The sequence below is a fragment of the Leptonychotes weddellii genome, chromosome 7 (genome assembly GCF_054177405.1).
Source record: "Leptonychotes weddellii isolate Sample4059 chromosome 7, ASM5417740v2, whole genome shotgun sequence".
In the NCBI taxonomy this organism is placed as follows: domain Eukaryota; kingdom Metazoa; phylum Chordata; class Mammalia; order Carnivora; family Phocidae; genus Leptonychotes; species Leptonychotes weddellii.
In genome coordinates this window covers 92889042-92913746 of record NC_138375.1, presented here as the reverse complement: position 1 = coordinate 92913746, position 24705 = coordinate 92889042, and the positions used below count along the sequence as shown (strand labels likewise).

The window sequence follows — 24705 nt, the reverse complement described above, 5'->3', positions numbered from 1 at the left end:
TTTCAACAGAAAACAACTATGGGCTTCTCAGTGCCTTTCCAGGCTCAGTTGGTATGAAGACTCAGCCTAACACCTTTATAAAGTGGTATTTGAGCAATTTGTAATGAAGAGGCACTTAAGGTGGGAGGTTCTTCCTTGTCTTCCCTACTTAGTTCTGTGTAAAAAAATTTGGCATGTTTCCTAATGATATTAACTTAATAGGGAGTGATTTCTAGCATGTTACACACATGGGTTATGGAAGTCAAGAATCTAGCTTCTACAAGGCATCCAGCGAGGCTGTTTACTGAAAATGGTATGACTGGGTATTTTAAAAGGTGGCTGAATGGTTTGTGAGCTGAATGGGGCAGTGTGATGGGAAAGAGTGGCCTCTCTATTATGTCTCTGGGGGAGGAAGATGGTGCTACGAGAAGCCACTGCGGAGAGACCGGACCAAGAATCACACCAACACGAGTGGGCTTGTTGGCAGAGAAAGTACTTAGAGCGCTCAATGGCATTCAGTGGCTTTACTGGGGGAGGAAGTAGTGCCTGTCCCTCTTTGCTGGGTCATGATGATCTCATTTTTTTTTGGCTTTTCATAGTTGGCTGTGAAAATAGCCTTTCACCTCCAAAGAATCAGTTAAATCAGACAAGGAGTACAGAGAGCAGTGTGAGTCATTTGCTTACTTTTAGACTTCCCAGGGAGCTTGAGGGACAAATTGGTGAGGCCCCACCAGCAGCACTACTTTGTGGATCCCTGGACAGAACCGCTAGTGAAGCAAATACCTTTGAGGAAAGTGAAAGGGAAACAGGACGAGGAGAACCCTTTTCACCCCACCAGCAAGCTGTCCGTCACCGACTGCTCCCTAGTCAGACTGAGCTTGAGCGGTGATGTGGTTTGCTGATGCTTGGCAAAATGCCCTTCCTGGTTGAGGCCCCCCTTCCCTGGTGGTCACAAGGGACTGGACTTTACCAGGGAGTGAGGTTAGACTCCAGCATGACTGGAGGCTCCTTATCTGGCCCCTACCGGGGATCTTGGGGCAGCTCCGGGCTGCCCTCACCATGTGACTGGCGACAGCAGTGACTCAGCTGGAAAGGAAGAAGGAGCTGGTGTCATCAGCTGTTGTTAGGAAAGAACAGAGGAGCCTGGGGGAAACTCTCCAGTCCTGAGAGGACGGGAGGCATGAGGTAGGTTGCCTAGTAACTGTTCCAGCACCTCTCTTCATCCGCCTTTCAGGCTGCTGGCGCCTCTTGTCAGCTCCTACTTCTCATTTTTTCCCTTCAGAGCTGCCCTCCATACACCTTTTAACCAGACTTCACCCGGCTAAAAATGCTCCTGGGGGAGTGGGATGTGGGTCGGGGGTAGCCAGGGCACATTTTCTTCTGGATCATGGAATGTCTTAAGAGAGTTCTGCTCTGGATTGGTCTTCCTGAGGGGAGGACAGTAATAGTTCAGAACTCACACACTACACCCAGATCTGGGTTCAGATCCAGGGCCAACACCTATTAGATGTGCAAGTTTCTTAATTCCTCAGTGTTGTAGTTTTTCTTTCTATAAAACAGGGAGAATAATAGTGTCTACCTCAAGTGAGGCAATGTGAGGATTTAGTGTGGATAGGTAAATAGATAGGAGATAGATAGACAGATAGATAGATATAGAGAAACTTAGAATAGCGCCTCATGTGTAGAAATTCTGCATATTTGTCTATTAATAGTCCTGGAGGATAGCCAGATGCAAAACTTGCTCTCAAGTAGCTGGGGAAGGAGCCCCAGAGCTCTAGTTTCGGAGATCTGGCTCCAGGCCTGGTTCTAACAGTGGCTTGCTGTGGGGTCTTGAGCAAGTAGTAACTTTCTTTGTCTGCCTTCAGGCTCTTCATCTGCAAGATCAGAGGACAGGACTGGAAGGCCCTGAATTTACTCACATTCTTCCTTGCCTTACAACATTGGGACATGGATTGAATTATGAACAACCTCTGTTGCACAGTTATGGGGGAAATTAGAAAATGAGGCAGTGAGAGGAGCTTCTCATTGAGCCCAGAATGATGGTTTGGAGGAGCCATGGGGAGAGTCACTCCCCATAGCCTCAGATAGGAGAACTGTCTAGGTCAGACCAGGTAAGGGGTCAGGCAGCCCTGCTCATGGCTAGATCTCCTCATATTTATTTCTGGTGGTTGCCCTAGGGATTACAATATGTATACCTAACTTTTCACATTGCATTTAAATTTAATATTTGACCATTTCAAGTAGAATGTAGAAACTCACAACTATATATGTTCCTTTACCCTTCCTCCTTTATGTTACATATGTCATAAATGTTACATCTGCATACATTAAGAGCCCCCTACTCTCCAACGATGTTAAAATTTTGGCTTTTAATAGTCATACACATTTTGAAAACCTAAGAGGAAAGAAGTAGTTTATTATGTTTATTCAGATGTTTACCATTTCTGTTGCTCTTCCTTCTCTGAAGTTCTAATTTTCCCTCCGGGATCATTTCCTTCTATCCGAAGAACTTCCTTTAACATTTATTTTAGAGTAGGTCTGTTGGCAATGAAAGCTATTAGTCTTCCTTTATCTGAGAATGTCTTTATTTCGTTCCTGAAGGATATTTTCATAGGATGTAGGATTCTGAGTTGACAGTTCTTCTCTTTCTTGTCTGCATGTTTACTGTCAGAAATCTGCAGTGAAATTTTTATTCTCCTACTTGTAACATGTCATTTTTCTCTGCTTTCAAAATTTCTTTATTTCCTTTGGTTTTTACAGTTTGATTATGATGGTTTCATTTGGATTTGTCCTGTTTGATGCTCCCTGAGCTTCTTGCATCTGTAAATTTATGTCTTTCACTGAATTTGGGAAATTTATTGTCATTATTTCTTCAAAAACTTTTTTCCATACCAATATCTTTTTCTTCTCCTTAAGGGCTCTGAGCACATGTACATTACATCTTTTTATATTGTTCCGCAGGTCCTGAGGCTCTGTTAACTTTTCAGCCTATTTTCTGTCTGTTCTTTTTGTTTTATTTTTTAATTTTTAAAAAATTTTTTGGAGAGAGAGCGTGCGCACGCACACATGTGCAAGCGGGGTGGGGGAGGGGTAGAGGGAGAGAGAGAGAGAATTTTAAGTAGGCTCCACACCCAGCGTGGAGCCCCATGTGGGGCCCAATCTCATGACCCTGAGATCATGACCTGAGCTGAAATAAAGAGCTGGACACTTAACCAACTGAGCCACCCAGGTGCCCCTTTATTTTTTAATTTTTATTTGAGTATAGTTGATGCACAATATTATATTAGTTTCAGGGTACTATGTAGTCATTCAACTTCTCTATATGGTATACTATGCTCACCACAAGTTACCATCTGTTATGATACATTGCTATTATAATATCATTGCCTGTATTCTCTATGCTGTGCCTTTTATTTCTATTATTCATTTCATAATTGGAAGCCTGTATCTCTCCCCACCCATCATCCATTTTGCCCATCCCTCCACCTCCTCTTACAATACAGAGTTTGTTCTCTGTATTTATAGGTCTCATTCTGCTTTTATTTAATTTATTCATTGGCTTTGTTTTTAAAATTCCAAATATAAGTTAAATCGTATGGTATTTGTCTTTTTCAGTCTGATTATTTCACTTAGCATAATACTCTCTAGGTCCATCCATGTTGTTGTACAAACCATAATCTCTTTTTAATGGCTGCATAATATTCCATCATATATACACACACACACACACACACACACACACACACACACCATCTTCTTTATCCATTTGTCTATTGATAAACACTTAAGTTGCTTCCATATCTTAGCTATTATAAATAATGTTGCATTAAACATATGGGTGCATATATCTTCTCAAATTAGTATTTTTTATTTCTTTGAGTTAATACCCACTAGTAGAATTATTAGGTCATATGATATTTCTATTTTTAATGTTTTGAGGAAGCTCCATATTGTTTTCCACAGTGGCTGTACCAATTTACACTCCCACCAGCAATGTACTAGTGTTCTTTTTTCTCCACACCCTCACTAACACTTGTTATTTCTTGTCTTTTTGATTTTAGCCATTCTTCTCACAGGTGTAAGGTAATACCTCATTGTGGTTTTGATTTGCATTTCCCTGATGATGAGTGATGTTGAACATCTTTTCATGTGTCTGTTGGCCTTCTGGATGTCTTCTTTGGAGAAATGTCTATTCAGGTCCTCTGCCCATTCTTTAATTGGATTATTTATTTCTTTGGTATTGAGTTGTGTGAGTTCTTTATGCATCTTCTCCAACCACAAATGGTATGAAACTAAAAATCAGTCACAAGAAAAAAAATTGAAATCACAATCACGTGGCGGTTAAACAACATGATACTAAACAACCAGTGGGTCAATGAAGCAATAAAAAAATAGATCAGAAAATACATGGAGATAAATGAAAATGGAAACGCAATGGTCCAAAATCTTTGGGATGCAGCAAAAGCAGTTCTAAGAGGGAAATATATAGCAATATAGGCCTACTTCAAGAAAAAGAAAAAACTCAAAGAATCTAACCTGAGGGGCGCCTGGGTGGCTCAGTCATTAAGCATCTGCCTTCGGCTCAGGTCATGATCCCGGGGTCCTGGGATCGAGCCCCACATCGGGCTCCCTGCTCAGCGGGAAGCCTGCTTCTCCCTCTCCCACTCCCCCTGCTTGTGTTCCCTCTCTCGCTGTGTCTCTCTCTGTGAAATAAATAAATAAAATCTTAAAAAAAAAAAAAAGAATCTAACCTTACACCTAGAGAAACTAGGAAAAAAGAGCAAAGTATAAGGTGAATAGAAGGAAGGAAATAATACAGATCACAGCAGAAATAAATGACATAGAGCCTACAATAACAGTAGAAAAATCAATGAAACCACAAGCTGGTTATTTGAAAAGATTAACACAACTTAGTTGGAAAAAGAGGAAGGACCCAAATAAATCAGAAATGAAAGGGGAGCAGTAGCAACTGACAACACAGAAATATAAGGGATTATAAGAGAATACTATGAAAATTTATATGCCAACAAACTGGACAACCTAGAAGAAATGAATAAATTCTTAGAAACATAAAATCTTCCAAAACTGAATCAAGAAGAAAGAGAAAATCTGAACAGACCAATTACTAGTAATGAAATTGAACCAGTAATAAAAAAATTACCAAAAAGTAAAAGTTCAGGACCACATGGTAGGATTCACAGGTGAATTCTACCAAACATTTAAAAAAGAACTAATGCCTATTCTTCTCAAACTATTCGAAAAAATAGAAGAGGAAGGAAAGCTGCCAAATACATTCTACAAGGCTAGCATTACCTTGATCCCAAAACCAGACACCATGAAAAAAAAAACAACAACAACAACAAAAAAAACTACAGGCCAATATCCCTGAGGAATATGGATGCAGAAATTCTGAACAAAATATTAGCAAATTGCATTTAACATTAATTAAAAGGATCATTCACCAAGGTTAAGTAGGATTTATTTCAGGGATGAAAGGATGCTTCATTATTCACAAATCAATTGACAACATATCAACAAAACAAAGGACAAAAATCATATGATAATCGCAATATGCACAAAAAGCATTTGACAAAATTCAATATCCATTCATGATAAGAACTCTCACAAAGTAGGTTTAGAAGGAACATACCTCAAATAATAAGACCCACACATTATATCATACTCATTGGTGAAAAACAGAGTTTTTCCTCTAAGATCAGGAACAAGACAAAAATGTCCACTCTCACCACTTTTATTCAACATAGTACTGGCAGTCCGAGCCACAATAATCAGACAAGAAAAAGGAATGTATCCATATTGGTAAAAAAGAAGTTAAACTGTCACTATTTGCAAATGACATAATACTATACCTAGAAAGCCCTAAAGACTCCACCAAAAAAACCTACTAGAATTAGTAATAAAATGAGTTCAATAAAGTTGTAAGATACAAAATTAATACCCAGAAATTGGTAGCATTTATGTCTATTCTTTAGATTAGAGAATTTCTGTCTATATATCCTCAAATTAAGGAATGCTCTTTTTGGTTCTTTTTACTTTTTTGAAGACAGACTCCAATTATTTGAGTCTGTCTGGTGAACTTTTTATTTTGGATAATATATTTCTCATCTAAAATTCCATTTAGTTCTTTTGTTATGGTTTCTCTTTGTTGCGAACTTTTCATTCCTTTCAAGAGCATTCACTTTTGCCTCATGGAGAGTGATTATAATAGATGCTTTAAGGTCTTTGTTTGCTAATTCCAATGTCTAGGTCATCTTAGAATTGGCATCTGTTGATTGTCTCTTCCTTTGAGAATTGGTCAGATTTTCCTGGTTCTTGATATGTTGAGTAATTCTGGATGATATCCAAGACAGTTTGTACATTAAATAGTAAGACTCTGGGTCATGTTAAAATCTTCCAAAGAATGTGGAGCATTTTGTTTTAGCAAGCAATCATGCCAGTTAGGTTTAGACTGCAAGATCTGAGAACGGTGGTTCCATTGCCCATATAGTTTTCAAAGGCTTTGCTGTGCTTTTGTGGGCTGCCCCTTGCATATGGCACTCAGGGGTAGTCTGGGACTTGAGCAGTGATTTATATGATTTAGTTCTCAAAGGCTTTGCTGTACTTCTTAGGATGTATTCCAACATGCACATTTGGCTGTGAGCTCAGGATTTGTGTTGGCTTACCCATAGAAATATATACCCTTCCTTACCTAGCTTCCATTATACTAGCATCTTACATAACCATGGTACATTAATCAGAACTAAGAAATTGACATTGATAAAATACTATTAACTAAGCTGTAGGCTTTATCCTAATTTCCCAGTTTTTCCATTCATGGGGCTGTGGTCATCATTTCACAACTCCGGAAGCTTGTCTACCTGTCAGTTTGGTTTCTTATTTTTCTGTTTCAGGATCCAATCCAGGGTACCACATTACATTTAGTCATCATGTCTTCTTAGTCTCCCCCAAAGCACAACAGTTCCTCAGTCTTTCTTTGCCTTTCATGACTTTGATACTTTTGAAGAGTAGTGGTCAGATATTTTATAAAATGTCCCTCAATTTAGGTTTATCTGGTGTGTTCATTAAGAGGCTGAGGTTGGGCGCCTGGGTGGCTCAGTCGTTAAGCGACTGCCTTCGGCTCAGGTCATGATCCCAGGGTCCTGGGATCGAGCCCCACATCGGGCTCTCTGCTCAGCGAGAAGCCTGCTTCTCCCTCTCCCACTCCCCCTGCTTGTGTTCCCTCTCTCGCTGTGTCTCTCTCTGTCAAATAAATAAAATCTTAAAAAAAAAAAAAAGAGGCTGAGGTTATGGATTTCTGGAAAAATATCACAGAGGGGAAGTACTCTTGTCATCGCCTGATGTCAGTGGGCACATGGTATCAACGTGATTTATCACTGGTGATGTTAACCGTGATCATTTTGTTAACCTTGGTATTTTCCAGGTTTTTCCACAGTAATGTTACTGTTTTTTCTCCTTACATACATAATTCATTAGAACTAGGTCTCTACATCTAGCCTATACTAAAGGGGATGGAGCACCACTTCCTGGAGGGCTGGGTATCAAAGAATTTGTGATCATATGTTAAAACCATCATAACGATTAGAAAATTTGTAGATAAGTATTCTGAACGTATGTTTCCCCTTAAAGTTTGTCCCATTAATTTTAGTATTTATCGATGGATCCTGCTTAGAAACCAAGATCTGGGCATTGGTATGCTGTGGCTGCTGGGCTGTCAGTTTCTAGACTCTCCCAGCAGACAGAGCGAGGAAATACATAGACATACACTCATCAATGTATCCTCATAGCATTTGGTTCAGGTCTCTCCGAAAAGCAGTCTCCTGTGAGGTACCATCATCTCCCTTGTTTTATGGCTGCTCCTGTACACAGCTTACATCCTCTACCACTTCCCAAACTCTTACAGAGTGCAGTTCATGTCTGAGGAATTTATATAACCACTCTGGTGCCTGGCACATAATAGGAACCTGGTCCTGTTCATTGGTTGTATAAATGAGTTGTTTTGATCACAGGCTTCATGCTTCTCTCTCTCTCTCTCTTTAAAGATCTTATTTATTTATTTGAGTGAGAGAGAAAGAGCACGAGAAGGCGGGAGGGTCAGAGGGAGAAGCAGACTCTCTGCTGAGCAGGGAGCCCGATGCCGGGACTTGATCCCCGGACCCTGGGATCATGACCTGAGCCGAAGGCAGTCGCTCAGCCAACTGAGCCACCCAGGCACCCTCTCTCTCTTTTTTTAATGGCAAGAGCCACAGGTGTTGATTTGAGGATTATTATTTAAAGTTATCAGCATCACGTTTTGCCATTTGAGGGGCGATCCACTCGTGTGGAACTCGTCGGTCCTTTGCAATGCTGGAAGCGGGAAAGGCTCCTACACTGTTATTGAAACAGCTGCTGTTCCAAGAACTCTGACTGGTTGCCTGGCAGGGGACAAGCTGTGCTCCGGTTTGGAGTTCCCATATTTAGCTCTCCCACAGATGCCCGAGGCTGGTACTTTATCTGCCCTGCCCCCAGCGGGCCTGGTCCCACCGCCTCAGTCCTGCTTCATCAGTCGCTGTCAAACCCGTGAGAACCAGTATTTAGTGCGTTCACCAGCCTGCTCCTTCAGTGCTCCGTGAAGCCAGGGGCTGTGGTCATCCTTTCACAACTCTGAAGCTTGTCTACCTGTCTGCTTGGTTTCTTATTTGCAAGCCTAACTGTTTTTAGCTTCTGGCTATCTCTAAGGCCTTCTGGGTAGGAATCTAGACTGTCTCTGTTTCTGGTTGTTTCTGATTCCTCTCCTGGGCACTGACACCTCCTCTTGCCCACTCCTTACCTTGCTCTGGTGTTAGGAGGGCAGGCTGTCAGTAGGCAAATGCTCAGCCAGCGCCCGGGAACCACTGGAGCGGGTGTGGGTGGGGTGTAGGTGGGGGCTTGGCTTGCTGCGGAAGGGTGCAGCTGGGGCTGCCAGGGCCCAGACAGTGGCTCTCCGCTCTTGCTGGACTGTCTTCTCCCTACTGAGAGGCCAAGTAGCATGAGGTTCCCCAGTCCCTGCGTTGGGCGCCAGAGCCTGGAGCCCAGAGTCAACTCTTGTCTGATCTGCCTGCACCTGGCTCAGCAGCTGACAGGGAGCCAGGCGGGCGCCGTGGCTCCTTGCGGGATCGGCGGCTCAGAGTCACATGGGCTGCTGTGAACTGCGACCTGGTATTTACTTTGGCTGTTTGCTAGAGGGATGCCTGTGGGAAGCCAAAGCAAATTTTCCAGGGAGGCAGCGGGGGAACTGAGAGTAAGAATGGGCCTAGGGAGACGGGGGGTCAGGCTGGACTGGGAGAGGGAGGAGCATGAGCATCTTCCCAGGACCTCGGGGCCAGCAGGAGCTGAGAGGCCTGCCCAGAGCATCAGCAGAGACACAGCATCTTTGTTCTCACGTCTGTGCACACACTGTCTCATGTCTCTCTCTCAGAGGACTGCAAGACAGAGTGACAGAGAGCAGCACCCTCTTCATACCCTGAAAGTCACCAATGGAAGCCGGAGGGACTCTTTGGACGATTACCTGCCCCTCTAAGGCACACAGCTGATAGGTCCCTGGACCTTGTGGCACAGCTGGCCTTCTCCACACCCATCCCAGGGCTGTTTCCTGGGCAATCCCTTAGGAGCTCTGCGAAGGACTGCTCTGCACCAGCTTCTGGCACACCCCGGGCCTCCTGGTCCCTCCGGCCCTGCCCATCTGTTTTGTCCCAGCTGATGGGAGGGGCAGTGCTCTGTGTCTGAGTACTTAGCTCATTTTAATGGCTCCAGACTGGCTTCCTTCTCCCCTCCGTTAGGTCATTCCATAGTATTAATTTCCTTTGTAGTATTTTCTCCCTGCATCTGGTTCACAGGCCCTTGTCCTGAGAACACAGACAGGGAGCATCATACCTCCACTCAGATTTAGCAAACTCCTTCATGCTGGCAGGACGTGATTTCCTAAGGCGAGTTAACTTTAGAAGTTTCCAAGAAATAGGGGAACGTAGCAACCACTGGGAAATTGTCTGATGGCCCTGGTGGCAAGACAGGATGATCCTGGATTCAGGAGGAAAAAATATAGCAATACATCAGAAAGCATCTCATAGTGAACCTTCTAGAAGAGACAGATGTATTCCAGCAAATGCCAAACCTTAAAAACACCACAGATGGTATTTTTAGGTGGACAGACATGCATCTTTAGTTTTCTTGAGTAGTAGCCATTGAACCTAATTTATTTTTTCTTTTTTCGGGAAGCTAAGTATCACCGGCTGCTAATACCGTGGTGTGGTCATAGTATTTTGAGATGTGTGGCACTAACTCACCCCTGACCCTGAATGGTTCTGAACTACTGAGCCTCTGGAGTTCTTGTCTTTTTTCTTTTTTTCCCTACTTTTTCCCTTCTGTTTTATTTACTGTTAAGCTGTATGTCATAAAAATGATTAGTTAACAAGCCTAAGGAATGCACACATACACATTAGAATTAATAAACAAGTTCAGCAAAGTCAGAGGAGACAAAAATCAATTGTATTTCTATATATGAACAATGAACAGTAGAAAAATAAAACAGTTCCATTCACATTATCATTAAAAAGATTAGGAATAAATTTGGGGCACCTGAGTGGCTCAGTCAGTTAAGCGTCTGCCTTTGGCTCAGGTCTTGATCTCAGGGTCCTGGGATCGAGCCCTGCATCGGGCTCCCTGCTCAGTGGGGAGCCTGTTTCTCCCTCTCCCTCTGCCTGCCACTTCCCCTGCTCATGCTCTCTGTCAAATAAATAAAATCTTTAAAAAAAAAGATTAGGAATAAATTTAACAAAAGTGCGAGACTGTACGCTGAAAATTACAAAATGCTTCTGTGGGAAATTAGAGGTCTAAATAAATGGAAATATATTTCATGTTTATGGATTGGAAGACTCAATATTGTTAAGATGGCAGTTTTCTCCAAGTTGGTCTATAATTCCTACAAAAATTCCAGCCTTTTTTTTTTAATATAGAAAGTAGCAGGCTATTCCTAAAATTGATATGGAAAGCAAAAACTTAGAATAACCTATTTTGTGAAGAAAAAATAAAGAACAAAGTTGGAGGATTTTCACTTCCCAATTTCAAAATGTACTGTAAAGCTACAATTATTAAGACAGTGTAATACAGCATATGGATACGCATATAACTCAATTAGAACCGGACTGGGAGTCCATTAATAAACCCTTATACTTAAAGTCAGTTGATTTTGATAAAGGCATAAGGCAATTCAGTGGGGGAAAGAAGATACATGAATTGTCACTAAGGACGTCATTAGTCATGAGGGAAATGCTAATTCAAAGCCTCACGAGATGCCATTTTGCCCCATTAGAATGGGTATAATCAGAAGACAGCTGATGACAAATGCTGGCTAAGACGTGGGGACATGGGAGCCCTGCTACAGTGCTGTTCACATGCAACACGGCCCAGCCACTTTGGAAAACAGTTTGACACTTTCTTAAAAAGTTAAACATAAGTTTACCATACAGCATAGCAATTCTACTACTAGGTCTCCCCACGAGAGGAATGGAAACATATGTCCACACAAAGAATCGCACACAAATGTTCACAGCAGCATTATCCATACGCCAAACGCTGGAAATAATCCCTATGTCCATCAGCTGGTGAGTAGATAAGAAAAGGTGCTGCATCCATACAGTGGAATATTATTCAGTTATAAAAGGGAGAGGGGCGCCTGGGTGGCTCAGTCGTTAAGCGTCTGCCTTCGGCTCGGGTCATGATCCCAGGGTCCTGGGATCGAGCCCCGCATCGGGCTCCCTGCTCCGCGGGAAGCCTGCTTCTCCCTTTCCCACTCCCCTGCTTGTGTTCCCTCTCCCGCTGTGTCTCTCTCTGTCAAATAAATAAATAAAATTAAATTAAATAAAAATAAAATAAAAGGGAGAGAAGTCCTGACACAGGCTACCACACGGATGAACCTCATGGTCTTTACGCTACGTGTAAGAGGCCAGACACAACTATGCATCGTATGACTGCATTTATATGTACTGTCTAGTCAAGGCAGATGTGGGGATAGAAAGTAGACACGGGGTTGGCTGGGGATGGAAAGGGATTAACTGCACATGAGAGTGAGGGATTTTGTTGAGATGATGAAACTGTTCTAAAAGTGGATGACGGTGATGGCACATCTCTGCAGACTTATGTAAAGTACTTGGACTTCAGTCATCTATTGAATTGTCAGCTCTTCTATCACAAGGAGTGTCTGGGAGGGCAGGGTGCTGTTTTATTCGTCTTCTTATCTTCCCTTCTGGAGCACAGTAGGTCTCATTAGAGAGTCTGACTAGAAGAAAGGTGTGAATGAACAATGCGACCACTAGTTAGGTTGCTGGAGGTAACGTTCTCGTTCTTTCTCGGCTCCTGCACTGTTAGGGATGGCTGGAGTTCCCAGTGCCACACCTCTACCAGCTCTCCTGACCTCCGTCCTCCAGACTGTTAGGGAGCTGGTGATTATCCCACAAAGTACTGACTGCAAGTCCTTCTGCCATGCTGCTGCTTGGTACGTGCTGGTCAGGAGGGCAGAATTCCTGTCCTGCCATCCCCTGGTCCCTCAGAGGGAGCAGCAAGATCATCTCATAGGACCTTATGCTCTGCGGCATGACTCTGCTCATAACCCTGAAGGTGTCAAGTCACGGGGAAGGCAGAGCCAGAGAGAGAGGGCTTCAGATGGTGCTTCCCACAGAGGCCAATGGCTGAGAGGTACACCAGCCAGGTGTAAGTGAGGGAGCCAAGCCAGGGGCCTGCAAAGCTGGGTCTTTGGAGCGAAAGGCCGGATGTTTCAGTCTCTGCAAACCAGACTGTTTCATTTCTTGTACTCTCTATTTATTTTTCCCCTCCATTACTCATTCCCTCCGTTTGGTAAAGACCACACATTTCCAAAATGTGGCAAATGTTCTTGATCTACAGAAATAAGATGTTGCCCTTTTTATAAACAGGGAGGAGAAAAAAACAAAACAGATTGCATTAAAATAGATGTTTAAAAACCTCTGTCCTTTTTTTCTTTCATACCACAGAAACCACCTAGGCTAACCCTGTGTATTTTATTTTATTTTATTTTACTTTTTAAAGATTTTATTTATGTATTTGACAGAGCGAGACAGCGAGAGAGGGAACACAAGCAGGGGGAGTGGGAGAAGGAGAAGCAGACTTCCCACGGAGCAGGGAGCCCAATGCGGGGCTCGATCCCAGGACCCTGGGATCATGACCTGAGCCGAAGGCAGTCGCTTAACCAACTGAGCCGCCCAGGCGCCCCAACCCTGTGTATTTTACAGATAAGGGAATTGAGAGCCAGAAAGGGTAAAACAAACCAAACCAAACCAAACCCCCCAAAACCCTCACCCGGATTGGCATGGTTTGAAAGTGGCACAGGCAAGAAGATTCCAGCTCAGTTCAGACACTACAGAGGTCAGCCAGCTCCAGTCACCAGAGCCAACACCAGGTGGGAAGGGCGGGCCAGAAGGCAAAGTGGAATAACTTGATTTCTATATCTGGGTAAAAATAATTCCTCAATTTGCAGACACCTAGGAGATCACGGGCTTGAGGGTAAAAATAAAACTTGTTTTCTGACAGTACAAATCTTGTCAGACTCCTCTAATTTCTCCTTGCCTCGGGAGCTGGACTTGGTTGTTCAGGAGGAAACAGACTGCTGGGTGGGGTCTCTCCTGCTCTGGGCAGGGCCTCTCGGCTGGTGGAGATCCCTTGTGGTCTTTGGCCCCGTGTCTCTGGAATCTGCTGCCATGTTGGATGGAGCTTCCCCAGCCTCTGCCATCCCAGGAGGGGAGTTCTGTCCAAAGGGGATATGGCCACAGGGAAATGAGGGTAGAAGATGTCAAGAAGTTGTGTCTGAAGCAAGTTGCAGTTGCTCTTTATTCCCTTTTATTTAATGCCAGGTATTCCCCACATCATTTCAGCCCCTCCCTCAAGGTAGGATCGTTCAATCCTTCAAACTAGTCTCAAAACCCTCAAGCTGGTGTCTCACTTGGTGATAGGGACAGACCGCAGGTGGCTTTGCAACAACACGGTCTGCTGATGAGCTGTGAGTCTGCAACAATTGACCCTGCATTCCGGTTCTGAGGGTAGGGAACGTTCTGACCCAGTTTTTGTTTCGCCAAGGGCAGAAATCAAGAGCCACGGTGACAGCTACTCTCCATCATCTTCTACCTTATTTGGATGCACACGGACACGGTTTCCCCTCATTTTTCATTTAAAAACTGTGTGGGTGTGTGAGTTGTATCAAGAGAGCAAGCTCTCGTGATTTCTAAACAAAAGGATTGTTAACAAGAGATTTTCAGGGAGTCTATGTTTTCTGTGTCGCAGCAGATATGTGGCTCAGCTCTTGGAAGGGCTTCAGAGAGTCTTTGGCAGCATGTGCCGCTTCTGTCTGCTTTCCAGGAGGAGGAAAGAATCCTCTACTCTGGTGTCACGGGGTCTCAAGCCCACGTCGTGCACGTCGCGCAGGTGGCCCTCCTGTGTGGGACTGGCGAGCTGGGGGAGACCAGCGAGGGAGGGCAAGTTGAGGAATGCTGCTGTGAGTCCTCTCGGGATATCCCTGGGAAAGCTAGGGGGCAGCATTTAATTTTTCGTTCCTCATTCCCTTTCGTTGACTCCTCTGTCTCCTTCACCAAATTTGCACCCTCACAGTGACACATCTGCCCCACTTCTCCAATTCCATGTTTCCGTCCCGTTAGACCTCATTACTACCAACAGTGTCCTTGCTGGCCTTCTTGCAAGGCTGGCCTCTCTGCTCTCTAGCTCATTTTCTAAAACAGGACTTCTAGCATGTCACATGGCCTGGCCCAAGCACTGGCCTGGTCTCCCATGGTCATCATCGAGCCCAGACTCTTCCGCATGGCCCTCAGGTGCTTCTGAGGTCTGGCCCCAGCCCCACCGATCTGGGCATTTTTTTCTTGCTCCCCAGGCCATGCCATGCTTCCCCTGGGCAGGGCTGTCTGTCCCTCTAGGGGCCAGGGCCATGCTCCCCTTTACTTGTGCTGTTGCTTCCCCTAGGATGTCCTCTCCTCTTCACACTTAACTTACTCTGGCCTTTAGGCCCAGATGCTACTCCTGATGGAAGCTTTGTCAAACAGTCTGGTGGTCGTGGGGAAGATGGTGGTTCTAACAGCAACAGTGGTAGATGGTTAAGCACCGACTGTGTCAGCCAGTATGGGGTAGTGGGTAAGACGGCTTCTAGCTGTCTGTCTGCATACTAATTCTGGTTCTGTCACCTATCAGCTACTGACTATTGGGCAAGCGATTTACACCTTAGTGACTCAGTTTCCAACATATATAATGGGGATGATAATAGTACCTACCTCATAGAGTTAATCTATGTAACAGTACCTGGTATATAATAAATATTATAAGAATGTTATCACTGTATAGTCATTTATGTATATTTTCTGTAATCTTTAAAACAGCCCATGAAGGTGAATGTCCTTCTTCCCATTTTACATATAAGGAAAGTAGGGCTCAGAAAGATGAAGTAACTGTCCAATGTCACTCAGCTAATATGCAGTGGAAATGGAATTTTGACTCTGGTCTCACTGACCAATACCTACTTCAATTTCTATGTACTTAAGGCTGTTGCCATGAAGTTTAATGTTCGAACATCTTCTGACTCTTCTCAGCACGTGTGCTTGTTTATCTGCTCAGATTGTTAAGCCACTTGAGGGCAAGATGATTTCCTACACAGGGTGTAGTTGTGCAGTGACTGATGGAAAGGTATCAAGGACACAGTACACTCTCTGTGAATAAAGGACACAAACGATAAATGGTGGGCAGACAGCTGTGCATAGCTAGAGACGCAGCAGGATTCTCTCACTGGAAGGTCTGGGTCCTCTGCCTTCCAGTCCCCATGGAGCTGCCCAACAATCAGTGAGTGTACCCGGCCAGGGAGAGAATTCTGTCAGGTCCTCTGAAATGTCCTTGCTGCCAGGGTCATGCAGTTGCTTGGGGCTGGCTCTGCTCGTCAACCAAAGGCCACGGCTCCTCTCCAGGCAACCCATTCCATACAGCTCTTTCCTTCTGGGTCGGCTACCTGCTCCTTCTCCTCAGTCCTCTGGGTCTCGCCATACCAGCCTTGGGTACTGCCCTGCCCCTGGAGGCTCCCTACTCCTGCCACGCTGCTGCAAGTCGTTCCTTTGTGAGACCCTCCTTGAGGTAGCCTAATCTGAGTGTGCCCTCCTGATAGGACCTGAGTCCCACAGGCCTCATAAGCTCCCTCCCTCCCTCAAAACTTCCATTTATGTTCATGGGCCAGGGCTGGGTCACACGGTCACCTCCAGCGATAAGGGAGGCCGGGGGAGCAAGGACTTAACTCTTGCAACCTCTGTAAGGGAAGACAGCAAAGACGAAGGGTGTTGGGAACCAAAATACCTGCCACAAACAATAAAGACGTGCAAAGAATTTAAACAGAGCCATCCAGGCCTGAGACAGACTCCCTGAGCGCCAGCTGCCTGTTGGCTCAGCACTGCCCTCTTACCATCGGGAGGCCGAGCAAACCGGGCACACCAGCAGGGTCAGAGCTCCAGGTCACCTGATCGGAGCCCGTCCTCTGACTGAAGCCTGTTTGTGACAGTCCTGCTATTTGGCCATCCAGACTCAACTTGAAACTGACAGGGACAGGAAGCTCACTACCCCAGAGCACAAATCATTAAAAAATGCTTCCTCACAGGGAGCTCAAATATTACCCCCTGCTCTGTTCTGCCCTGCAGTGGGCATGGACAGGTCCCTTGTCCTCAAGCCACCACGAACACGTGGGAAGGCCTGGCCTCCCCTGCCTAGGCCTTTTCTTTTCCAGGTCCTGCATCCTCAGTTCCTGTGGTTTCCTCTTATTCCTGCGATACAAAGCTGTTTGCAAATGAGCCTCAGGGTGGTTTCCCTCCCCACTTGAAAGACAAATTTAAATAATTTCCTCCTATGTATGTCAGATTCAGAATCCAGAATGCCCTTGTTATTCCTAGCTCCATTGCTATCCCCTGCCATCATCTGCTTCGGGCCTAACGAGAGTCACATAGAACGTGAAGCAGAAAGGGCAGTTTTTTCTGTCCGAAGCACTCCACACCTCCTTCCCCAGCTGCCTGCCTGTGTGCCCTGGGCGGTGACTGAGTGACCTTCTGATCTAACATGCTCTTACACGCTCCTATTAAGGCTACTTGATAGGAAGTACCCAATTAATAGTGTGCATGCCAGAATGGTGTTAATTAGTAATAGGAGTATTGCAGCGTGTCCTCCGGTCTTTTTGCTCAAATACATTAATAATACCTCACAGTGGCAAATTAGATGTAAATTCTTCATGAATATCTCCTGATATGCTACAGGTCTAGGGAATCATTTTAAGATGGCAACTGACATTCTCATTAGAGGCGTGAAGTTTCTGAGTGGGTCCTACACACAGGGTGGACCAATGGAAGGAATGTTACCTCGAGGACCAGGTCTATAGGAGGAGAGAGTGAGTAGTGAAGGAGGAAGTTGAATTAGAAAGAGCCTAAAGTAAGGATCAAGCCAAAGGGATGGGGTAGACGTGTTGGTACCTGGGCAGAGAAGTAGCCAGGGAACCGGGGGGTGGGGTGGTTGTGGCATAGAGCTGGGGGTAGGGGGCTGCCCAGCTCAGGAAATAAGTCCCTGAACTCTGGGTCTGAGGATGGGTTTTTCTTCATGCTGAGCATGAAGCGTCTTACCTGAGCAGGTTGCTTCATGAAGGAACACCATGGACTCTGCTCAGCCTGGACTCAGATACTGTCAGCATTTGGATATGATCTTGAGGAACTCAAGTCCAACTGCTTTGATTTGTAGACATGGCAACAGAAGCCAAGAAAGGCTAAGTGATGTGTGCAAGGCACACAGCTAACAAGTAAGGGAGCCAGACTTGAGGGCAGGTTTTCTGATTCTGCATCTGGTGCTCTCTCCATTGCATAAAGCTGCTCCATTGTTATTTTGTTGTATAATTTACTGAGGAACTGTTTTAGGTCATTCATTCATTCATTCTATAAACATTGACTATGTACCAGACATTGTGCTAGGAACCCTCCTTCCCCCACCCCAAGTTATCCACAGTGTTATAGGAAAGGTGGATTGACTAAATAGTTGCAAGTAAATGCAGTATGAGCCATGCTAGGGTCAGTTGTGGGTGTGCTGTGGGCAAAGGGGAGGGACCTGGGGTGAGGGATGGCTTCATGAGAAGGGCCAATAAAAACATGTCATTTTTATAATTATGAAGCTTGCATCCAATTCCATCTATGCCAAGCACTGGAAATAGCCCATCATCCAAAGTACGGGAAGCTAGGAGGGGGAGTCTAGCAGGCTGATGGAGACCACGATGGATGGGCTTTGATCCAGATACACCTGTTTTCAGACTTTGTCTCCACCATGTCCTCTGAAGGTGACCTCGGCAGTAACATTTCCTCATTGATACGGGGGAGCTAATGACCGCATTGAGTTGTTGGGAGCATGAAACGAGAGAATGTGGGAAATGAATTTAGCACGGGGCCTGGCACACAGTAAACAGTCATTACAGGCTTTGCATCACGCTTGGCCCATGTGAATTCCAGGTTATGTGATTCCAGCTGATGATGTGGCTGGTGGTGTAAATGATTACTTTGCCCCAGATGGCAGCCAGCCCTCCATTGGAAGCGGTCAGAGCCCCTTCTCTGAATTCACAGAATCCGAGAGCATTAGCCTACAGCCTCCCTGAGAAAAGCCTGCTGTTGGGAGAACAGCTGCTTCAAAAAAAAAAAAAAAAAAAAAATCCAATGTGCTTTCTCTCTCACTCTGGGTCTGCAGTGTTAATTAGGAAGACTGCATGCGTGAACACTTGGCTTTTCTTTTTTCTAATCTCTCAAAAAAGCTCTTTTGATCAGCACCATGAGTAGACGTGCAAGGTCTCGAGTCTTGCAAAGACTATGTTAAGAATATGCAGGAGGTGCCGCCTCCTTCGACACCTGCCTCTGCACACCCCGAGAGGGAGTTTCGGAGCTTGTTGTCTTCTGGTCCCGGCTCCCAGGTGGCCTGCACGACTGTTCCTTCCACTTAGAATGGCTTTCTTACTTCCTGCTCCCACCTGAGCCCAGGCCTAAAGAGTCTGTGAAAAATTGGAAAGGACAGGCCTCACTGGCCCTCTCTGAATCACCGGTAAGCAGTGATAGGACAGGACTGACTGCATCCGGATCCATGGTGGCCTGCGCTCACATGGGGGGCCTGGCATTTCCCCCCCACTCCTGGGCACTGCCCTTGAGACTGACCACGTGGGGGGCCTTCCCATGGGAGAGGGGAGGTGGGGAGGTGGGGAGGTGGCTGTGGGACAGAGACCAGGCAGCTAAGTGGTGTAAAGGAATGTGGTGTCAGGGTTGCAAACTCTCATCTTCTTTCCTCATCCCCATCCCATTACACCAACCACCTTTTGTGACTATAGGACTCAAGCCAGGATGCACGTAGCTGGTCCTTAGCGTTCCCTCGTGCCACCCCAAAGCAAGACTGAATGTGTTCTTGCATCTCTTAAAAAGGAAACTCACTCCACAAGGGGTTAGTGGAAATGTAGACTTAACTAATGGTTTATAGTGGGCCAGAGAGGGTCTACATTGCTTAGCACACAGAATTTCATAAAGAGAGACAGAGAGGAGGAAAGAAGGGGAAGGGAGAAGGGGAGGGAAGGAGAGAGAGAGAAACCTCCATTAGGGTCTTGCTTTTGCCAAGTCTTATCTGTCAGTGTTTGGCCACAGAATCTCCCTCCCTCTCCAGTCCTTCTGCACGAAGCGTTCATCCTCCCTAAGTCCCATCTCTAACACTTCATGGACTACTTCTCTCTTTCTTCTGATTTGGGCATTTGGCTCAGGCCCTGTTCCTTCAGCTGATGTCTTCTCTCTCATCACTAGCTCAATAACATTATCCTCCCCCCTCCTCGGAGCCACTCCAAAGCAGTGGGGACCACACAGAAGCAACATTTCTTGTCACCAACAAAATGAAACTTGTCAGAGTTTCAAACAGCACAGAAGCATGTGAAGTAGAAAGGGAATGACCCCACTTCACCTTCCCCCCAGACCTCAGTCCCACACTTGCTTTCTCCGGGGTCCTCCGGTTCCCTCCCCCACCCTCTGAATTCCTGCCAGGGTGACTTGCTGAGGACTCAGGACGCTCTTCTTTTCAAGGCACACGAGTATTTCCATTTCCTAGGATCCAGGAGGTATTCATGGTGGCATCTGGATTGATTTTTTGTTAGAAATTTTGGAGAGGCCCCTCGGCACATAGAGGAAAATCACCAGAAGGGACTCTAACCTGCCTTCCAAATAAATATAGAGTGACAATCTCACAAATGTAATGGAACTAATCATAGCAAATTAGCTTTCCTGGTACAAAACATTCTTTCAAAATGTGCTAGAGGCCTTGTGCTGTACAGACTCTCCCTTGTAGTGAAGCAAAAGACGTGGCTTACCTACTCCATTCTCCCCGCGTCTGGCTCAGGGGCCCGTGTAGCTTGTCTCCCTAATGGGATCAGGTATTAATCTTGCTGGGGGCAGGTATTAATGAGACCATCACATCGAGGGAAAACACGCGTGCCTTCCCACTCAGCAGAGCACGGGCAAAGATGGTCCCCGTGCCAGCCTTATGTACCTGTCACCCTCACGTCTGGAGTCAGTGCTGCGAACCATTACCGAACCCTCTCAGAGCTGTGCAGGCAGTTTGGGCAGGAGTATGAGAAGTGGGGTCAAGTCTGCCAATGGCAGAAATCCAACACATTCCCATGTTGGGGTCTGTCGGCGATACACAATGCATTAACCTTCAGCCAGGAAAATAAAATGCTTGAAGCAGTCCGTGGAAATTTAATTGAAACAAAGGGTGTTGACTGAAATTTTCAAGTTATATTTTGCTTTCCTTTGCAGAAACTGCAGATCTGGTTTTTCATCGATCTGACAGGAACAAAGCATATGACTCACTTATTTCAGGGGTTTACTTACAGTATATATACAAATTTATACTCTAATTCTACATATTTATATAATACATATAAAATGACATAGGTCTCTATAATATATGGCCGATACATGCCTGTCTTTATAATATATATATGAGACTGCTGCATAATGCATATATATGTATGTATATATATACGTGTGTGTATAAAATGTCAGTGACACTTTGCATTAAAAATATCCACCCCCTTATTATGCTAAGTGAAATAAGTCAATCAGAGAAAGACAAGTATCATATGATCTCACTGATACGAGGAATTTGAGAAACAAGAGAGAGGATCATAGGGGAAGGGAGGGAAAAATGAAACAAGATGAAACCAGAGAGGGAGACAAACCATAAGAGACTTTTACTCTCAGGAAACAGACTGAGGGTTGCTGGAGTGGTGGGGGGTAGGAGGGATGGGGGAGGCTGGGTGATAGACTTTGGGAAGGGTATGTGCTATGGTGATCGCTGTGAATTGTGTAAGAATGACGAGTAACAGACCTGTACCCCTGAAACAAATAATACATTATATGTTAATCAAAAAAAAATCCACCCTTTCCCCAGCTATCTATAGATGTTTAACAGCATGTGTCATGGGACAATAAATATGAAAGTTGGCAGACGAAGGATCAACCCTAAATTGCAGTTGCTTGGGGAAGAGGACAGAAGTATTGATTTCATGAAGTTTCACCTGATTACAGCTAAGCAGCATATCTCCAACTGCCCTTTCCCCAGGTGGCATTCTGAATTCCTCTTGTTACAGCTGTGCAGGGCTGCATGTCCACGCCCAATGAAATGGAACACTGAAGGCCTGACACCTGGGCTTTGCTCCCACCCACCTCTCCACGGTGCAGGCAAGCATGTCCATGAACCCAACCCAGCCACCTGAGCAAAGCGCCTCAGGCCAAAAAGGGGGTCTCTGGTGGAGATTTGTGATGGAGGTGATGCAGGGCAGGGACTGGTGAGGCCTCCCTTTGTCTACGCTGCTGCAAAACAGGGTGGCTCTCCCCACGTGACTCCCCTTCTTTAAGGCTGCTTCTCCTCGTGGGGTTAATTACACCAACCTGAATCTCAGGGAGGGTGAGTTAATTGCCAAACACTTACAACTATCAGGAGCCCACGAGGTGCTTCACCACCATAAAGCATTACACCTAATTATTGTTCATAATCATAAAGGTTCAGAAGTGCCAAGGGCTCCCATGGCAACCTTAACTCCTCTCTCTCTCTCTCACACATACACACAGTAAGAGACTTTTTCATTACAGTATTAAATGCAGCTCATAAACCCGCCATATTATTGGGCAAATATTTATTTTTAAAGCTGAGAATAAGTAGGTAGTTCTGGGGTAATGACTCTTCTTCTAAATAATCCCGACAGTCCCAGTCCTCAGTGCGATGACATGCACAAGGCACCCAGAATATCAGCCAGTGCACCTTGCTTCATCTGCAGCAGCAAAAACTTTATTAGATAGGTGTCATGAGGAAGGACATGGAGTGTGACTTTAGTTTTATGGTATTTCAGTAAGAGTAGCCCAGACTGACTGAGAGTATCTTATAAATATTGCAGGGGCGCCTGGGTGGCTCAGTTGGTTAAGCATCTGCCTTCGGCTCAGGTCATGATCTCAGGGTCCTGGGATCGAGTCCTGCATCGGGCTCCCTGCTCAGCGGGGAGCCTGCTTCTCCCTCTGCCTCTGCCTCTCCCCCCTGCTCATGCTTGCTCTGTCTCTCTCTCAAATAAATAAGATCTTTAAAAAAAACAAACAAACCCATCCCTCCCTCTAAAACCCCAAATATTTACTGGGCATTTTCATATGCCAAACTCTGTACTGGGTTCTGAATTATAAGAACGCACAAGACAGACATGGTCTGTGGGCTGGTGACAGACTATTACAGTACAGTTGGTAGGCATCACGGTAGGGGAGGTGGGAGCACAGACCACTTTTGAAGAGAAAAAGAGGTCCTGAGCTACCTACAGGGGTGAGAGGTCAAACTCTATGTAGAAAGGGAGACAAGCCATTCAAATTTGGTGTTCATCTTAAACAGAATCAGTCAACTTTGGTGAAATCTCACGGAGTTCTTTAAACCATAGCGCTAGTCCCCGGATACGCACCTATCCCGTTTCTGAACCTAAGACCGCTGAGTTATGCTAACTGCAGCAAAAGCTTTGTCTGCTCTATGTCATAGGCTCTCAGGCCTCAGATGGGGCAACATACTGGCAGCCAGAAGTGCAAACACAGGACAGAGCCTGGAGCTGCACAAAGACTAGGAAGTCTGTTTCACTCCACAGATCTCTCCAAGGAACAGAACAAACTGCAGAGTAGGATAAAGATGATTGATATTTAAAGGCAGATTTCAATTTAATATTTCTGAAGGGCCTCAAAGACATACACAAAATATTTGAAACACCTAATAAAAAATCCATGATAAATCTTCCTGCTCCATCTCTCACCTCACATCACAATGCTTTGTCCATTTCCCTTCCAGGGAATATCTGAAGTTTAAAAATGAAGCTGAAACCAGCATTGCTAGCAATGCTATGATGCTGGTACACAGAGTCATTTTTCTTCCAAAGCAAGCAGGAGTCATCTTTTTTGTATGCTCTTGACACTCACCTACCAAACCTTAGGGAGATTCCTCAACCATGCTACCCTGACCTTTATCATTTAATGTATCTAAGGAATGTTTTGTTGTTTATATTAAGTTTCAGTAGGCCGGGAGCATTTTCTCCTCTTTACTCAGAGTACTCTGTAAAATCAGAATGTACATCTCAGTAGCAACTGAGAAAAGATGAGAGTGACTAATAGATCTAAAGCAAAATAGTGTTGAATCAAGATTTATAACTCACATAAATTAAATTACTCATTAACTGCTTGATCTGAAGAACCGTGATATTGCTCCATATTTTAAGCATCTCTTAAATAAGATTAATTTTTAGGATGACAGGTAATGCCACTCACAAGGGGAAAATAACAATTTACTCATCATCCTTGATTACTTATTAAAAAGCATTTCATTGCAGTTTAATCTGGTGAGCCAGAATCTTCACCCAGAGATCAGTTATCACCATCCTGGTGTGAAACTCATTAACTGGGGGAAATGCAGAAGAAGCAAAGACAATGGAGGGGACCAGATCTACAGGAGACCCATGGGCTTTATGTAGGCCTGTCTGTGGATCCACTCTCTGGGCTGCATGAGGAGCCTGCACAGGGGACAAGGCAGCTTTTTTACAATGTATTTAAGCAACAGCAGTGTCCTTTGTGATCTTGACTTCAATTTAAATCGTATTTATTTTCTGATTATAAAATAGATACATAGCATTTATTGAAAATATTTAGAGAAGTTTTAAAAAGCATAAAGGAGAAAATGATAGCTTTTAAAGATGCACTGAAGACACACACTGGTAACATCTCCCTTTATCTGATGAGTTTATACCTACAGTATTTTGAAAGTGGGCCAGGACTTGCTGGGAAGTGCAAAGGCCCTGTGGTGAGAGTAGGTTGGTGCGTCCAAGGAGGAGCAAGAGGCTAGCCTGGCTGGAACAGAATAAACCAACAGCAAGAGGGAGAATGTTAGAAGAGGTGGTCAGAGAGAGAAATGGGGGCTGGAACTTACAGGCTCCTGTAGGTTAGAGTAAGGATTTGGGGTTTTATTCTGAATGAGATAGGAAGCCACTGAAGCATATTCATCAAGGGAGAGCTATAATATGAATAATCTTCTAAAAGGATCTATCTTCTTGGGAGAGGAGAGGAGGGT

At 44.8% G+C, this 24705-nt stretch overlaps 1 long non-coding RNA gene across 5 annotated transcripts in view; it reads left to right on the top strand.

The window, feature by feature from the left end:
* The first annotated feature begins 423 nt into the window (after positions 1–423).
* The window catches only part of LOC145722690 (uncharacterized), a 144993-nt gene continuing 120711 nt past the window's right edge, over positions 424–24705 (top strand). The window contains exon 1 of one of the 5 annotated variants that reach the window (XR_014147137.1): positions 424–1164. This is a non-coding gene — a long non-coding RNA (uncharacterized LOC145722690). The remainder of the gene's footprint in view (positions 1165–24705) is intronic. The other 4 variants (XR_014147135.1, XR_014147134.1, XR_014147133.1 and 1 more) reach the window with 4 other exon arrangements.